The following is a 19,351-nucleotide window of genomic DNA, read 5'->3' as shown; positions in this document are numbered from 1 at the left end:
GGAGCTTATCTCCCTGGGCCTCTACTGAAAATGAACATGTATCCAGTTGGACTAGTCCGGTCAACAAATGTAAAATAAAATAAATAAAAATCATTAAATACATTGTGATTTTAACAAACATTTAATATTAATACTTTCATAGGTTCATAGGTTCATGCTAGGCTATCTGCCCTAGGGCATTTATAAGCCTAGCCAGAATGTGTTTGGCTTTCGCCACCCATTTTAAATTTATTTTGCTGTGCCCTTTTTCGAGGTTAGTATACTGTGCCTCTGTCTAACAGTGACACAGAAGTGATACCCGGGGTAAACCTACGATCTCCCATCCACTCATCAAGATTCCTCTTGAAGAGAGTCAATGATGGACTCTGCCTAACCTGGACTGGGATTTTATTCCAGAGTGAAGGGAGCCTCTGGGTTATGAATCTGTCCCTCCAGCATGTCCTATTTATTTCAGTGCTGAGGTTCAAGTCTCTCGAGCGCGTAGCTTGATGGGATTTTCTGAGGTGCAGCATGTCCATTAATTCTGGGTTGGACATGGCTTTATACATCAGGCACAGATTGCCTCTGAACAGGCGGTATGCCACTGAGTAGAGCTGGAGTTTCTTTAACCGGGCAGCATATGGCATCTGTTTGAGCCCTGTGATCCTCTTGGTGAGGTACTTTTGGGGTCTTTCCAGTTGCTGCAGGTGTCTGGTAAGGTACATCCCAAAAGGGGCATTGTACTCAATTATGGGCCTGATGAGGGATGAGTAAAGAGGCACGATGACCTCCCCTGATCTAGATGTGAATTCCTTCATGATTAGGTGGGCTATATAAAATGTTTTTCTAACCACTTTGGCCACGTGGTTGTCAAATGAGAGATTGCTATCAACTTGGGTCCCCAGGTCCCTAATTACTTCTTCTGTACTTAATGGATTACCACCTATGTGGTAATTTGTGGGCACTTTGTTTTGCCAAAGGGATGACTATACACCTTTTGGCATTTAGCTTGAGGTCATGGCTCTGGCACCAGTTGTCTGTTTCTATGAGGCCCTTTTGGAGGATGCTTGTGTCGGCTGGAGAGTCGATTATGGCCCAGTTTGCAGTCATCTGCGAACTTGGTCAGCCACAGTCCTTCCGTGTTGGCCTGTACCTCCGAGAAATATATACCGAACAAGAGAGGTCCCAGGACTGAGCCTTGTGGGACACCACTTGTAACTGGTTTGGAGTCTGACATGGCTCCAGCAATTCTAACCATGTGGGTTCTGTCCTTGAGCCAGTTTGCAATCCATCTAGTGACATAGGGGTTTATATTTAAGCTGGTGAGCTTATCTATAATGCCCGAGTGGGGTATTGTATCGAAGGCTTTGCGAGGTCCAGGTAGGCTGTGTGGACCACCTTCCCCTCGTCAATGGCCTTGGTGACTGTTTCAAAGAAATCAACCAGGTTTAAGAGGCAGGATCTGCCCTTAACAAAGCCGAACTGGGTAGGATCCAGTGTCTGTAGGTCCCCAATATCTTTATTTATGAGGTCCATGATGATCCTTTCCATAGCTTTGCAGACCAAGCTAGTCAGGCTTATGGGGCGATAGTTTCCAGGATCCGTTGAGGCAGCACCTTTATGGAGAGGGACCACTGTTGCTGTACGCCACTCTTTGGGCACATATCCTGTAGTAAGGCTGAGATTGAACAGTAGTTTTATGTTTGGGTTTAGCTCTTCTTGGAGTTCATGTAGGACGCAGACCGGGACACCGTCTGGACCCATTGATGCTGTGTTTTTTGCTTTGGAGAAGGTGGCTCTTACCTGAGCATCTGAGATGTCAGGGGGGCAGCATTCTGCTGGGATAGATATTTGCCCTTTTGGTGGGGAGAAGTTTGCACTGAACCTGTCAGCTAGGATGTTGGCAATGTCTGTGGGTTCGGTATATTTTTTGTCATTTTGGACTAATTCTGAGCATATCTGGGAATTACCACCCAGGTTCCTAACATAACTAAAGAAAGCCTTGTGATTATCCTTAGTGTCCTGTGCAATTTTTCTCTCGAAGCTGGCCTTAGACAATTTTATGAGTGCCCGTAGTTTTTTGCTAATACTGATCAGTGATGCCTTCCCTTTTTGGGATTTTGCTCTATCATTTAGTAGCTTCCTCCTTCTATTGTATAGTTTGTTTATGGCTGGGGTCCACCAGACAGGACGTCTACCTTTGGAGGATTGGGTCTTGGTTTTATTTGGGATCGCATGATCCATGCATTCCTGAAGGTGTTCATAGAATGCGTTTATAAAGGATTCTGCGGTCTGGGCTGTATTTTCCACAGGCCCAGGGGCTTTGAAGAATTCCACCTCGGTTTTGAGGAGTGTGAAATTTGCTTTAGAGAAGTTTTTCACTGTGGTTTTCTGGGCAGGGGGTGGGGTCGGGATGTGAATATCCAGTGAGATTAGTTTATGGTCTGATCTTACCAGTGAGGGATACACTTCTGGTCTGGAGCATAGAGTCCCCATGTTGGTGATGATCAGGTCCAGTATGTTTTCCCCTCTTGTGGGAGTGGTAACAAGTTGTTCCATAGCATTTGAGTTTATAAATTCTAGGAACCTTTGGGCTAGGGTGTTGGAGCTAGAGTAATGCTCCCAGTCTATGTTTGGGTAGTTGAAGTCGCCCAATATAATGGTGTTTGGTGAGACCTTCATATTTTCCAGTGTTCTCAGGAAGGCCGAGTGGGGTTCCTGGGTTTGGGAGGGTGGTCTGTAGCAGGCTATAAACTGGAAGGCAGTTTTACCCACTGTTAGTTGCACATGGATAGTCTCTGATGCTCCGTGCTTTGCCACCAACCTGGAGGTGTGGGTATCTTTGATGAATGTCGATACTCCCCCTCCTTTTGTGGTTCGGTCCAAGTTTTGGGGCCGAAAAGCATGGTATGAGGTATAACCTGGTAGTGCTGGGGTGCTCTCGGGAGCCCTGAACCAGGTTTCTGTTACTGCACAGATATCGATGTTCTCCATGCTAAGGAGAGTTTCGAGTGCATGCATCTTGAGGTTTAGACTTCTGGCGTTGAGTAGCATTACTCTTAGTTTCTTATCCCTTGTGATACCTATGGAGGTGGGTTTGTCTTTTGAGCCTTGCCTAAAAAAGGCACTATGGGGGTAGCAAGAGCCTTTGCCAATATCCGAAAGCCCAGGGGTGACAGGTGCAAGCCGTCCCTAGCGAAGCATCGTGGCTTGTCGAGCATATCATCCCAAGCTGACAGGCATTGGATCCCCTTTGAATGACACCAGTACTTAAGCCAGTTGTTGAAATCATTGTTTAAATTGAAATCATTTAAATCTGGACTTTTGTTTGCATGCAGCATTATTTGCCAATCAACTTCTTTTACTTCAGGCTTGTTATTTAAGTTCCCACCATATAACTGATGAATGATGTAATTGATCACAATAAAAGAGAATTTACGAAAACCGTGACAAGAAGAAGCATGCTTACCTAGTACATTTGTAAAATATTTTTAATAGCTAAAACATGCTGGTAAATTCTCTGACAATGTTTTGGTAGTAAGCAAATCTACCTTTAGCCCAAATCCATTTTTGTGAATGTTTTAAAATAACATTAGACCCTTCATTTATATACCTGCAATATTTACAATTTTGACATTTAAACATCCCACGTTTGTTTTCATTCCCCATTACTTGTACTCTTTCAAATAAACTCTTAAAATTATAACTTTTCTTGTAAGTAAATGTAGGTTCTATACCAATAACAGGAGACAAATCTTTATTGCCAAGTATAATTTTCCAGTTATTATTTTGTAAGAATCTAATGAAATTGGGAGAGGAAGTGCCCTTAAATTTGCTTGATCATTTTTTTGTTCTGCAGTTCTATTAAAACGTTGCTGTAATAATAGAGGAAAATTGTTTCTCTTAAGTTTGCTACTTCAGAAATAATTTTGTCAAGTTCATTAGCTGAATAACCTCTTTCTAAAAATAACTGTTTTAAATAAATAATTTAATTTTCAAACCTGGTACTACTACTACTTGTTAGATGGCTTAATCAAACAAACTGTCCTGTTATAAAGTTTTTTCTTCATACCGTTTAGACATTGACTGTTAGAACATAAATAGTTGTTAACAAAAATGTTTTTCTATATGTACAACTACTGCATTTCTGTAAACTAACATCCATTTTAATTTCAGCATCCAAAAAAATAACAGATGTTATGTAGTCCATTCTCACCTACATTCTTACCCTTGCTAGGCCATACTCTAGCTCGAAGTCTTCAATTGGCTCGTGGCTAAGAGGTATCCCATACTGCAATGCACCCATCTCAGATCTCGTTTGCTGCTCATTACACTCAGACATGGTCTCGCTCTTGGCCGTGGCTAAGTATAATTTTTTTTCTAAATTTAAACAAATTGTTGACCAAAAAGCTATTTTCATATCTACTTTGTGTGTATTGTTTCTGCTGGTTGTGTGGCCAGTTCCGTTGGCCTTGTGGTACCCCGTTCGCCCTTTGTCTCCACGGGCTAGGCTCGTTTTTCAGTCAGAGGACCTTGTTCTCCCTACTGTCCAGTTGTAGTTTTTCCTATTTGTTGGTGTTTTGTTGTTTCTGTGGTGTTAGTCTCTTGTTTCCTGGGCTAGGCCCATTTAAATTAGAGACCTAGTCCTCCTTGTAGTTGTCCGTGGTCTAAGCCGTTTCAGTTAGAGGCTCTAGTTTTCCGCGCCCTTCTGTGTTTGGTTTTGGTGCAAGGGTGTTCCTGTGTTCCCCTGTGTGGTGTGTGAAGTTTTCTTGTCAGCATGCCTAAGGATCCCAAAGAACACAGGCCTTCAGGCTTTAAAAAGTGTGTAGAATGTAGTAACAAGATGTCATTAACTGATGGGCACTCAGTGTGCGTGTACTGCTTGGGGGCTATTCATCTCCAAGAATCCTGCTTGTTCTGCCACGCTTTCAGTCCCCATGTACTGCAAGAGAGGAAGAACAAGCTTATCTTAAAAGGACTAGTGAAACCTTCCTTTGAAGAAGACTTGAAGAGGTCTTCTAGTTCCAGATCCTCTCCTTCCAAACCGGACAAGAAATCAGAGAAATAAATCTACAAAAAAGCGCTTTCCGGCTCCGTCAGTTTCCTCGGAGCTGCCAGAGAAAATCGGTAAAACTACTGTTACTTCTTCGGCTCCATTGGCATCGCTGCCAGCAGAAGGCAGTACACTGACTATGTCGATATTGGCTCCCAGTATCTTGGAGCCGGTGACAGATATTCTAGTTCGGAGCTGGTTCCTCGACCGGTTTCTCCGTCTCATAGGTCTCCCTATGTAGGGAGATCCAGATCTCTGACCTTATCCTTTATGACCCTCTCAGATGACAATATCGATAGAGTGGTGCAGAAACTGCTCCAGTCATTGGTGCTGGCTAAATTGTTTTCGGTTCTGGCCCAGTCGGCTCCGGAGCCAATCCTCCCCTCCTCTTTTGGCTGTTCCTCCTCCGAGCCTTTTTCAGCTTTCAGAGCCAGAGCTGTCAGTTCCGTCGGATGACATGAGGTTGGTTCCAGTAACCCCATCTGGCCTCTCAGCTCCGATCTTTGCTCTGACTCCATCGGTGCCATCCACGGGGTCCAGGATTCTTGGTTCACCAGTCAGATCCGAGAGGGAGGTCTCGGATTGATCTTCTTCGGCTCCTAGCCTTCCTCTCGGTGCTTTGGCTCGGGTGAGCTTGGGTCCGACATCGGCTTCGGACCTCATCTCTACGGCTCCGAGGGCTACTACCATATCTTCCATGGTCAGTTGACCTTCGGAGCTGGGGGGTTCAGCTTTCAAGGTCATGAGGAGCATGCTGGTCAGGTCATCAGCTGCATCTTAGGCACTGACACTCTGCCCCCTCCAGCACCGGTATCTGTCTCAGATCACCTTCTATCCATAGACAGCAGAGACCCAAGGCCTCAGGATACCTCCATGAGTGGTCCCAAACTTTCTGAGGTCTCCCCGGAGTTTTTGCCTGAGGAGCCCCCCAGAAGGAGAGCGTGCAAGAGGAAGCATGTTGACTCCCAAGATGAGTCTCTCACGTCTGACACCAACCTCGAGGAGTCAGAAGGGTCCCCCAAGTCGTCTTCTGAAGATATCTCTTTCTCAGATATCCTGGAAATCTTGAGGCAGAGAGGCAACTGGCCTTCCGAATCCATTTCTGAGGAGGAGTCGGTGTTCCTGAAGGCCTTCGGGTCTCAACCCTCCGCCTCTTGGGTTTCTCCCCCGTTTGACGAGCTACTGGATCTCATTTGTCGGAAGGTGTGGGAAACTCCAGACACTGTGGAACCCGGTCCCTAGGAGACCCAACAAGTTTTTGTCCGCTCCTCCAGACAAGGATTTTCTTACGAAAAGCGTACAGTAGATGCCATGGTGGTGGCAGCAGCCACCAAGAAGGAACTTGCTGAAACTTCATCTACCGTCCATCCCCCTAACAAGTAGTCTAGGGCTATGGACATGTATGGGAAGCATGTGTTTTCCTCAGTGGCCCTTACACTGTGGTCGCTGAACTATTTGTCGCATTTTACACGGCTCCAGAGAGATCTCCTAAAAGAGCTGGGAGATTCTCTACAGGGTAACGTTTCTGATGCTGTGGTTCAAAAGGTAAATGCTCCAATGTCTACCCTAAATTCCATTACCAACTCCTCCATGAGGTTGATCTCATATGCAGCCAACGGAGCGAGCAGGGCTGCGGGTTCCGGAGTCTCAAATAGGAGACACTCCTGGATGAGCCTGTGCAACTTCGTGGAGGCTTTCAAGTCTACTTTCACCAACACCCCCTTTGACAGTTCATCCTTATTTAGAACCAAGGTGAAGGACACTCTCACTAGGTGCGAGCAGGAAGGAAAAACCATGTCTGCCGTGGGAGTCTGTCTTTCCATGCCTTCTAGACCTTACCCCAAGGGCTAGAAGGGTGGAAAAATGTGGTTCAGAAAGTCGCAGAGGTTTTTTCACAACGCACAGAGTGATTCCCCTCCAGAGGCAGGGGAGGGGGGTGGAATTTCAGGTAGATGCCACCCTAATAGCAGAGGAGGCCCGCGTAACCAGGGGGACCATGATTCCTTTCATGGTTCTCCCTACCAGCACTCCTGAGGGGAGGCCCGACTGTGTGTCTCTGGAGCCAGTCGGGGGTCGCATTTCTTTATACCCAGAAGCCTGGCGAGACATTACCCAGGATGAGTGGGTATTAGAGATAATTTCCAGAGGTTATCATATTCCCCTTCTTTCTTATCCCCTTCCAAACAAAAGAATCCCAGACGTTCCACCCAGTCACATGGATTCCGCAACTTTAGAAGTACAAAAGTTGCTGCCAAAGGGAGCAATCCAGCCTGTCCTCGCAGACCAAGTAGGATTAGGGACTTACTCCAGATTCTTTTTGGTGCCGAAAAGAATGGGGGACCTGAGACCCATCTTGGATCTCGGCCATTTGAACCTTCATGTAGAGAAGTCCAAGTTCCACATGGTCATATTACAGTCAATTCTCCCGTTATTAGGGAAAGATGTGTGGATGTGCTCCATCGACTTCAAGGATGCTTACTACCATATCAAGATGGACAGGACATCCAGAAGTCATTTACCATTCCAGCTGGGAGCCAGTCATTTTCAGTTTTGCGCCCTGCCCTTTGGTCTCACCTCAGCCCCCAGGGTGTTCACCAAATTCATGGCAGTGGTAACGGCTCACTTGAGACATCAGGGATTCCAAGTGTTTCTGTACCTGGACGACTGGCTCCTGTCTCCCACCACCAGGCATCTACTGCTACAGACCAGGGACGCCACTATTGCACTGTGCAAAAGTCTGGGAATTACTCTGAATTGGGAAAAGTCTGCCTTGTTGCCCTTGCAACGTGTTACCTTTATCGGCGCCGAATTAGACACGATGCTCGTAAGGGCCTTCCTACCAGAAGAGAGAATTCAGGTTTTACAGCAGCAGGTCTACGCTTTGCTACCATTGAGGAAGGTCAAGGCAAAAGTGGTCCTCAAGTTATTAGGGACCATGGCTGCCACGATTATGCTAGTTCTTCTTGCGAGACTACACATGAGGCTTCTTCAGTGGCTGCTTTTTGCCCAATGGTCTCTACAGCATCTCCCGCTCTCCTATCTTATTCTGATTACAGACAAGTGCAAGCAGGATCTGCGCTGGTGGCTTCAGACCAGCAATCTCAACGAGGGCATGCCTTTCGTTCTTCCTTCTCCAGTTGCCACGGTGACCACGGATGCCTCCCAGATCGGGTGGGGGCGCATTATCTCGGCAGGACAGTCCAAGGCACGTGGCAAGAGCACGAGACCCATTTGCATATAATGTCTTGGAGATGAAAGCGGTGCTGTTAGTGTTGCAAGCACTTCAGGGCTTTCTTCTTCATGGGATAATTGCAATCCACTCAGACAACATGTCAGTGGTAAGGTATCTGAACAAACAGGGAGGAACCAGGTCGTATCCCCTTTGCAGAGAGGCACTTCGAGTGTGGCAGTGGGCAGTGTCTTCCCGATGCTTTCTAGTGGCAGCACACATACCGGAGAAGTCCAACATGATTGCTGACAGGCTGAGCAGAGCTATTCTGATGCCTCACGAGTGGTCCCTGAACGAACAAGTGGCGGAGCAGATTTTCCGCAGATGGGGTCAGCCTTGCTGCGACCTATTTGCCAGCCCCCTCAATCCCAAATGCAGCAGCTACTTCACCCTTATCCCCCCAAAGGGGGAGGCACCCAGGGACGCTCTAGTTCACGATTGGCCCTCCGGTCTTCTCTATGCCTTCCCGCCAGTCCCCCTGATAATGAAGGTTATTCAGAAACACAATCCTTAGGAAGCAAGATGATACTGATTGCACCACACTGGCCTCGTCAGATTTGGTTCCCTTTTCTCCAACCTTATCTAATGGACGATCCGTGGATTCTGGACCCAGAGCCAGATCTGCTGACTCATATGTCAGGGCAGTTCCATCCCTCCATTCAGACCCTCAAGTTGACAGCTTGGCTGCCCCAGTTCCATCCCTAGTCAGGCTTCATGATTTTTCCCCGGAGGTGGTTCATATTCTGTCTTCTTCCTACAAGCCTTCTACTAGGAAGATTTATTCCAGTAAGTGGAAGAGATTCTCCATTTGGGCTCATGAAATGCAGATTGATCCCTATACAGCTCCCACTCCCATCAGTTTTAGAATTTCTTTCTCAACTGCTCAGCCAGGGGTCAGCTGCGGCAAATATCAAAGTGCAGTTGGCAGCCATTTCTACTTTTCATGTTGCTAATGAACCCAATCTAATGGCACACAGGCTTTGTAGGGCTTTTCTGAAAGGGACTATGCTACTTCAACCTCCAGTCTTTGATCCTGTAATGCCATGGGACCTCAATTTTGTGTTACAGTGGCTTACCTCGCCTCCCTTTGAGCCCGCAGCTACTTGTGACATTAAATTTTTTGTCTTGGAAGACAATCTTTTTGATAGTCATCACTTCGGCTAGGCGGATCTCTGAGCTCCAAGCTTTATCGGTTCGGCCCCTTTACTTGGTATTTCACAAGGATAAGGTTTCTCTAAGACCTAAACCTTCCTTTATGCCAAAGGTTGCTTCGGTTGTCAACCTCAACCAGTCCATTGAGCTGCCTGTGTTTTTCCCTGAATTCTCTAGCAGGGCAGAATTTAAGTTTCATCAGCTAGATGTTCACAGACAATTGCGTTTCTATTTACATCGAACTAAAGATATTAGGAAATCAGATCAACTCTGTCTCGTTCTCAGACAATAGACTTGGGGCTCCAGTTTCTAAAGTAACTCTGTCCAGATGGATTTCTAGTTGCATTTCCTTCATTTGTACTTCAAATGGCAAGGAATTACCCTTTAAAGTGAAGGCTTATTCTACACGATCAGTGTCTACCTCTACTGCTTTTCAGGCTAGGATGTCTATGGATGATATTTGTGCTGCAGCTACATGGGCATCACCTCACACCTTTATTAGTCACTACAAATTGGAGCTGATATATAGAGGCAGACCTTCCTTTGGTTCCACAGTGCTCAGGAGTATTTTTCAATGAGCCACCCAAGGTTTAGTTGCTAGGGATGCTGTCCCAAGGGTAAGAATGTAAGCGAAATTGGACTACATAACATCAAGAAGTTATGTACTCACCATAACGTTCGATGTATGTAGTCCATCTCGCCTCACATTCTTACTAACCCACCTACCCCCTCCTGGAGGACCTTGAGGTTTAGTCTCTGGTTTCAGTATCCTTTTTTGTTGGGTTGGTTCTTCCTTTCAGTATGTTTGTGTGTGTGTGTGTATGTTAGATTGCAGCAGACAAGATCTGGGATGGACGCGTTGCAGTATGGGATACCTCTTAGCCACGAGCCAGTTGAAGACTTTGAGCTAGAGTATGGCCAAGTCAGAGCTGAGGTTTGACTCCGAACCCAAGGGTAAGAATGTGAGGCAAGATGGACTGCATACATCGAACGTTATGGTGAGTACATAACTTCTTGTTTTACCTTGTTTTCCTTTAGTGAATGAAAGAAAGTGTGTACTTTTATTTAAATCTGTGAACAGACTATAATTCATCTAAACAACCTGTCCAGATAAAAAAATAAATCATCTTATTTGGGCTTTACTTGATTTACTACCTCAATATAAGTTTAGTGGTGCAGAAAGTTTTATGGTAACATGGGACGTTGTTTCATTTTTATACTAGTATTTTACAAGATATCAGATTACATTACCTTAGAGATTACTTAGGTAAATTTACAGATTTTTCTAATAGTTAAATTAATTTAATTTAATTTATACACTTGCAGAGTTGGTACTAGACAATAATATTTTTATTTTTGACAAAAATTACTACAAGCAAAAATGTGGTGTTGCTATGGATTCCGGGATGGCCCCATCTTTTGCCAGTTAGTAATGAGTTGGTGGAAGGAAACAAAGCTCTGAACTCATGTCTTGTGTAATAAAATAACTTTTTATAAACTGTACATTGGTGATTATTTTATCTGGCTAGGTAAGCTATTTAATGATTTTTACTTAGTTATTTAATGTTTTTATTATTATAAAAATATATATGTACTGGCTTTTTAAATTTGTCTTGTTATGTAAGAAAGTCATGTCTAATTAATTATTTACGAGGTGTGTGTGTGTGTGTGTGTGTGTGTGTGTGTGTGTGTGTAAATATATATATATATATATATATATATATATATGTGTGTGTGTGTGTGTATATATATATATATATATATATATATATATATATATGTATATGTATATATATATATATATATATATATATATATATATATATATATATATATGGGTTACCTTTAGAACATCAACAGCCCACTACATCGAATTCCACTTCTCCGACACAGCAGAACATCAGCAAATGAAGAGCCGAAGTTTCCCGCACAGTAAGTTACCGTTTGGCCATCCATAATTGAAAACCTACCATTAAACCCACCCCCACACAATATTCCAACTCCGAGAATGCTCTACCATGGGGGGTATGGGGCAAAGTTCGGGTGGATGGCCAAACGGTAACTTATTGTGCGGGAAACGTCGGCTCTTCATTTGTTGATGTTCTGCCGTGTCGGAGAAGTGGAATTCGATGTAGTGGGCTTTTGACGTACTAAGGGTAACCCATACATATATATATATATAAATATACACACACACACACACACACACACACACACACACACACACACACACACACACACACACACACACACACACACAGTTTCTTAAACTGTTTGTATTAGCTCTGATGAAGTTCTGTTAAAATAAATGAAAGAGCTTAGCTTACAGACATTTTTTGAGGGTTGTTTTTTAAAAGTTTATTTTGAAAGTTCATCTTGTTGGACTAATTATTCCAGTAACCACTCAATTTCAGTAATTGCCTTTTGAGTTTCTTTACTTTTTTACATTTGGCTCAGGGTCTAATTCAGGCTGTTTATCTTTCTTATAAAGTAGTTTCTTTTTTTAACACCTTTATTGAATTATCACTTGTGATATAGGCACATTTATATTTATATAAAAGTAATCAAACTGTCTTAACAAGTTAAAATGAAACATTATTCTTCACTTGTGTTGCCATATATCATATAACCTAAGCTACATTACATAAATTATTCAATTCTTGCCCCCTTTTTTAAACACGAAACATCTTTATTAAACCATAACTTATGACATAAGTAATCATTCATTTATAAAAATGAAAACAAACCACACCGACACAATCCTACTTGCAAGCATTTTACATCACGAACCACACTCCCAGTTGCAAGCATTATACATTGCTTATAATCTACCCAATTGTTTTCAGTCAAATATTGCATATCTCATTTAAGTACTGCCTTCTTTTAAACCTAATTCCTCCCCTGTATGTATTTTTCCCACAATTCCCATTTTTTTCCTGTGTAGTTTGCCCCTGCCCTTTCCTAAAGATCTCAATTCTAGTTGCTTATGAAGTAGTTTCTGGTGCAAGAAAAATTATACCTCTTTTTCAGAAGAGATTCACAATTATGTTTTTCTCCTCAGATTTCTGACTCGGACTCAGAGGAGAGCTCAGTTCCTGATTCTTGCTGTGGGGAGTTCTCTGAGACAATTTCCAGAATGCGACAGTATTTTCAGTGGGAGAATACTGAGGTTTCTCAGTCCCTCAGAAAATACTGAGCTGTTGCAAATAGAATTTCCAGAACCTTCCTCTATCCTTCATGTGCTGTTAGCATTGGTTGATCTGTGTGTCACTGCCTGCCATTTTCCTTATATTCAGTCCACTGTCCCTAAAAAGGCAGATGGCTTGTAGAGTTTCTCAGTCTTTTTAAGTTTATGTACACTCATTCCAAACATGACCCAGCAGCTATAGCTTTAGTCAATTCTGCTGCTGCTAAACGTTTAGTTAATTCCAACGCTACACTTTCTGACAAGGATGGGAAAATAATTGATAAGTATAGGGAAAAGTGTATGCTTTTTGATAAGTATGGGGAAAAGTGTATGCTTTTGCAACTTTGATTTTCAGAATTTTGAATTGTTAGGCTCATATGTTAAAGTTGGTCATGACTAATTGTGAAAATGCAAGGGATGTTTTGTCTGCACTTTTTTCTTGTGTGGAAAAATCTGCTTTAAATAGTTAGTTTCTTCTATTTCACAGGTCACAACTCTTTGCAACTTTGATTTTCAGAATTTTGAATTGTTAGGCTCATATTTTAAAGTTGGTCATGACTAATTGTGAAAATACAAGGGATGTTTTGTCTGCACTTTCTTCTTGTGTGGAAAAAATCTGCTTTAAATAGTTTCTTCTATTTCACAGGTCACAACTCATTGTTTCAACTGTGTGCATGACTCTGTTGATATTTCTTCAAGAGCTATAGCCACTGGTGCTGTTTTGAGGATGTTTGCCTGGTTGTGTACTCAGAACCACCCAGAAGATCTTAAGAATGACATTTCAAATTCTCATTTGGATAGAGATTCAGTTGTTGGTCTCTGTGCTGCAGATGTTGTCAAAAATGTGATGCGAGAGGAAAGCTGAGAGGGGATCTCTCTCCTCTTTCAGATTTTCTAAGGGAAACTGTAACCCCCCAAACAGTTTTGACAAGAAACAAAATAAACAGATGCAGCAAAATGCTGGTAAACAGAAGTTAAAGAAGCAATGATGAAAGGCATCCAGAAAGAAGGCAGGACCCCCCCCCCCCAAAAAAAAAAACCAAAGGACAATCTAATAAGTTAGAATGACTATATAAAGAACAATGTCACCAGCAGTTCCTTTTTCCTTCCAGAAACTGAATCTCCATTTCTGTATATACTAATAGTTTCAGAAAAATGGATTCTGAAGATCATTCATTAAGGTTACAGATGTCGGTGGGAGGAAATTTCTCTTTTTCAAGGAGTAATTCCTCATCCAACAGACCAGACTCCTTTATGCCCCCTGTCCTTCAACATATATTATCTCAGGGAGGAATGGAGCCAGTTCTTCCTTCCCAGTTTGTGAAGGATTTTTATTCACGGAATTTTTTTTGGTGCCAAAGAAAGAAAATGCCTGCAAATCAGTCCTGGATCGATCTTCCCCAAACCAGTTTGTGATAATGCCAAAGTTCAAAGTGCTGTCACTTCATACCTTATCTCTTCTTCCTTATATAAGTTTTCTAGTAACACTAGATGTAAAAGATGTTTATCATCACACTCCTATGCATCCAGATTTCAGGCATTTCTTAAAGTTCTGTGTGTCTGGATCACATTATCAGTTCTCTGCCTTACCTATTAGACTGCCCAGTGCACCAAGAGTGTTCACAAAATGTCTAGCTCCAGTTAATGCTCATTGCAGGCTAGAGGGTATCCATGTTTTTCCATGTTTAGATGACTTGCTTATCTTTGCAGAGTCTTTTTCAAAGAGTCATGAATCTCTCACTTGAGTGAAAGGTCTCGTACACAACCTGGAATTCCAAGAGAACATTCAAAAGTCTTTTTTGACTTCATCATACAGGATTGCGTTCCTGGGGTGTCAGCTAGACCAAGAGTTCGAAGAGCTTTTCTTACACAGTAAAAACTAGTTCAACTTCCAGGGTTTTCCACTCAGACTTTAGTATCTGCAAGGGAATACCTCAGGACTTTGGGTCTCATGGCATCTATGATTCTCATGATACCCCTGGCAAGACTACACAAGAAAGATACAATAGTATCTGAAGTGTATTTAGTCCAAGCAACAACACCCATTATCTTTTCAAATCCCAGTTCTGGGATTTGTCAGAAGAGACATCACTTGGTGCAGACAGCAAATATCCTTAAATCCAGGTATCCCCCCGCTCCAAAGCAGTCAGTCACTACAGGCATTTTGAACTTTGTTTGGAGTGCAGTATCAGGAGGGATAAAAGTGCAAGGTGTTTGGGACAAGAAGGGCAGATGCAAGCACATGAATGCAAAATTGATGCTTGCTCTAATCAAGACATTGAACTCACTAACTCATCTTTAGTTCTGTGGACCTCTTCAGGTTGTTACAGACAATACCACAGATGCGGTACATCAACAAGCAAGGGGTTCCCTTTTGCCGACTAGCCATGGTAGCTTGGGATATAGCTTTACAACACAGTCTCACTCTACAAGCATCTTTTATCTCATCACAGCAAAATTGTGTGGCAGACATTCACAAATGGAAACTAGATCAGGGGGCCTTCCAAGATTTGATCCCTCTGTGGGGAGTTTCTTAAGTAGACCTGTTTGCCTGCTGTCTAAACAGTAAACTGGCAAAGGTCTGCCCCAGGACTCCATGCAAGAAAACCTGGAAGACCGATGCCTTTTCCTTTCCCTGGGCAGAAAGGTTCCTGTGTGCTTTTCCACCCTTTCTACTGCTATCCAGGATACTTGTGAAGATTCAGAAGGAATCTCCCAAAATCACTGTGGTGACTCCCTTTTGGCCCAGGCAACAGTGGTTCTCCTTTCTTTTGGAAATAGCCAGTGGCAATTACCACAGGCATCCTCACAGAATGAATATACTCACACAAGAACAGGGGTGTTTGATACACCCTGACCTCATTCAACTTCAGCTGTCTGCCTGGATGATAGTCTTACATCCCTTTAGACACCAGTTTACCTAGAATGTGCAGCAGTTATTGGTGGAGGCAGAAAAGCCTGCTACTAAAAAAATCATTTATTAGCAAATGAAAAAAAAAATTTCTAGTTGGTGACAGCAACAGTGCCATTTCAGGGCTAGTGTTCTGGTTTTACTGTGTCTTACGATCATATGGCCTTTCTTAATCCTTCATCAAGGTTCATTTGTCTGCCATTTCACCATGTCTGCCTGTGGATCACCGATCTGAATGCATTCTTAAGTGAAAATGTTTATATAAGGGGTTTTGAATAGAGACCTGCAGTAAAACTGCTGACGTCTCCTTGGGATCTTAATTTTGTGTTAGAAAAGCTAGCAATTGCTCCATTTGAACCAGCTCGTCAGACTGCCATGAGGTTTCTAATAAGGAATGTTTTACTGATTATTGTGACCTCTGGAAGAAGAGTATCTGAGTTGTCAACTGTTATGGTAAGAACTTTTCCACAGAGATAGGATTTCTTTGAGAACTAATCCTTTTTATGCATAATGTGGTATCTAAGTTTAAGCCAAACTGTCCATCTATCTGTTTTCTTTTCTGCACTCAAAAATAAGGGAGAAAGGATATATTCTGTATCTTGGGAGACCACAGACAATTCACGTACTATCTTGACTACAAACTTTCAGATCTTTGGATCAGTTATTCATGTCTTGTTAGTCATGTCTTGTGAAAGTAAGAAGGGACAACCTGTGTCTAAACAGACTTTTTCCAAATGGTTGTGTCAGGCTATTACCTTTTGTTATTCTGACCATAACAGAACAATTCCAGGCAGGGTCAAGGCTCACTTTGCTAGGACCTTAGCTTGTCCTATGGCTTTTTGGTAAGGGCTGGACTCTAGAAGTAGTCTGGAAGCAACAGCTTGGTCCTCTGTGTATGCTTTTGCAGAGCACTACAAGCCTGATTCCTTCTCTAGGTCCAAATCAGACATTGCTAGGGCCATTCTCTGGGGACTCCTTGACTCTTTCCTTTCACCTCTCAAATGTTGTAAGCTAAGTTAATCTATTATATAGCTATGGGTACTGTAGCAGTCATCAATATGATTAACATAGTACAGTTGTGTACATAAATTTCAATCACAGTAAATATTCAAATGATCACTGCTGCAGTAGTCCCTTCTCTGTCCACCCCCTCTAAGTTTATTGAATATGTCATTTTGCCAGGGTGTGTATGTATTTTTACTCCTATCTATGTAATTTCAGGGCTCAACCTCCCTCTCTCAGTTGGCATGAAAGCTGTTAAGGGCTTGGTGCTCAAACTTGTCTTTTTAGGCAGTTTGACTCAAGCTGCCTAATGGTTTGACCATGTGGAAGGTGCCTTGAAGCTTTGGAAGCTGGCCACCTGTTTCTTTTTTCTTGGCAGGATATAACCAGTGTAGCTAAGACTACTCCAACAGTAATAATTCGCATATCTACTGTTATGGTAAGTTTAATTACAAAGCTATACTATCCTTTCCAAAACGAGACAGTCTAATGCTTCAGAATGACTTTGCCAGCATTCTATCCCCCCATAATTGCCCTCCTCTCCTGCCCCTATATCTCAGGATCTGTCTCAGAAATGGGCTGCTTACATTCCCTTTGGCAAAAGATTGTTTCAGATTCTTGGGTGCCAAGAGTGGTTCAGAAAGGATACAGTTGGCACTGGATGCAAATACCCCCTTTTAGAGGAATTCTTCCATGTCCTTCAGAGTTTTTTCATCAGGTTGTTCACACTTCATTACTCCGGGCTAGTGTTAGCATTTTAGGGACCCCCAGCAAATGTCAGGTTGGGAGCTCCCTGGGCACTTCTAATTTAAGTATCATCATGTCACTGCCACTCTCCAAGCAACCTTTTAGTTTATGCTGCAAATGTTTAGGAGTAGTATGCACAGACTGACCTGTAGCTACAATGTTCTTACATTACGACAGGCCTGTGTGCCATACTATGTTGGTCCAACTCACAAAGGGACATTCACAGTTGCTGGTAATTAGCTGTAACAGTGATACAGTACCATGACTCCTTGTACAGGTTTGGACTTGGGTGAAATGGCAGTAGACACTGCCTACTGTTTTACCCCCCAACACACACATGCACACACACCCTCCAGTGTTCCCATCTGTTTCCCCCCACATTGGCTCCCCATACCATACACATCACTTTTCTTCTTTTTCTCAATTTTTTTCTTAACCCATTAAACTGTTCAAGAAGCCATAACCTTTCTATTCTATATGTTCTGAAGTACATTTTATTTATTTTTTTATTTTCTTTTTACACAATCTTTTCATCCAGTGATGGCTTGAACAGAAATTATGATTAAGAAAATAAATTAATTGTTGCTCTTCAGCTTTAGTTTTCCTTGCATCCTTTCAGTGCACACCTTTCCTTACCAAGACAGCACAGTAAACTCAATTAAGCAAGACGCCCCAGAAGTCATAGGGTTATAGATACTCTAGGATGTATTTTGGAGCATTTTCCCAACTTTTTAATCCAATGGTGGCCTAAACAAAAATGAGTAAGAAAAGAGTTTCAGTCTTATTTTTTCCTTCAAGGAAGACATAAATTGTGCCCAAGACTTAATGGTCAAAGCTATCAAAATAGTAGCTCACAATAAATGGGCCAATTGTGAGGGTATGCAGATCCTGTCTGGGAATACTGCCTGCCTCCCTAAACCCCCCCAAAAGACAGTTACTGTCTATGCATCCCTCTGGTGTTAGATTGGAATGAAAGCTGAGGTTCAAATGGCCAAAGTCATGTATGTCAAGTTAATGCTGTCATAAGTATACATAGCACCTAACCCAAAGACAGCCATTTGTATATCTGCCTGATGTGTGATTGTGAGGAAAAAAATGATTACAGTAATGTGTTCCACTTTGTTGCTGTCAGATAGTACATTGCTCATACACAAGCTATAGTAAACTTCTTTGTATACCTCTGAGATTTGTGAGGAAAAGTAAACAAAACAATGACCATACAGCCACTAGCCCAAACACAAGCTATAATGACCTCTTATGCATACCTCTAAGGTTTGACTGCGATGAACATTAAAGAAATAATGACCACACAATCCCCACCCCTCACAAAACAAACAGCCTTTGGTACACACATATCTCAGCAGGGCTGGTTTTTGGGTTCAGTTGAGAGCAGAGGCTACCACTAAGTCCAAGTCAAAATCCATTTATACAGGCTGATGAGTGCTGGCCACCAGACTCCTAGAAGATCTAAGTATTTGAATGTTCTGTAGTATATTTTATGCCTAAGTTTTGAAATATAATTACCTGTTTACTCTTCTGGGTATAAGTAAAAAAAATGTAGTTATGTATGTCTCCCAACATTATTGGGTGTGTGCACAGATGAAAATCACACACACACACACACACACACACACACACACGACATAGTAGTACTAGTTTTACACTTATTTCAGCAAATAATGCATTATACAACACTGGTAGTGTTATACAACACTGGTACTGCCACACTTGATCAGTAACTGTTTACCCGTCGTCAAACAGAAGCAGGGGTAAGTCACATTTATTTACCTCATTGAGGAGTAATATATACCTGTCAATATCCCTGATTTCACAGACCATCCTTGATTTTGCCTCATAATTTTGCTCTGTCTCTTGTAAAAGTTTGATTTCCTGGTAAATCATTTAGAATTACAGATAGTAAATCCAGTGATCAAAGTTTTATACTTGTTATTGTCAAAAACATGCATGTTGATGCAGTGTGTGTTATTCTATTAACTTTGTAATTGAATTAGAACAATATTTAAAGCATGTTCCTGGTTTTGACTCAGTAATATTTTTGGCTTTGCTCAGAATTCTTTAGCAAAGAAGTTA

General features: G+C 42.4%; 1 protein-coding gene across 2 annotated transcripts in view; it reads left to right on the top strand.

The window, feature by feature from the left end:
- The window catches only part of CCHR15.PART0H8orf48 (chromosome chr15.part0 C8orf48 homolog), a 1,144,402-nt gene that overhangs the window by 892,953 nt on the left and 232,098 nt on the right, over positions 1-19,351 (top strand). The gene's annotated exons all lie outside the window — the stretch shown is intronic.

Source organism: Protopterus annectens, chromosome 15.part0 (assembly GCF_019279795.1).
Source record: "Protopterus annectens isolate FY-2018-M chromosome 15.part0, PAN1.0, whole genome shotgun sequence".
Lineage (NCBI taxonomy): Eukaryota > Metazoa > Chordata > Ceratodontiformes > Protopteridae > Protopterus > Protopterus annectens.
The sequence above is the reverse complement of the archived record's forward strand: the minus strand, read 5'-3'. Positions and strand labels throughout refer to the sequence as shown.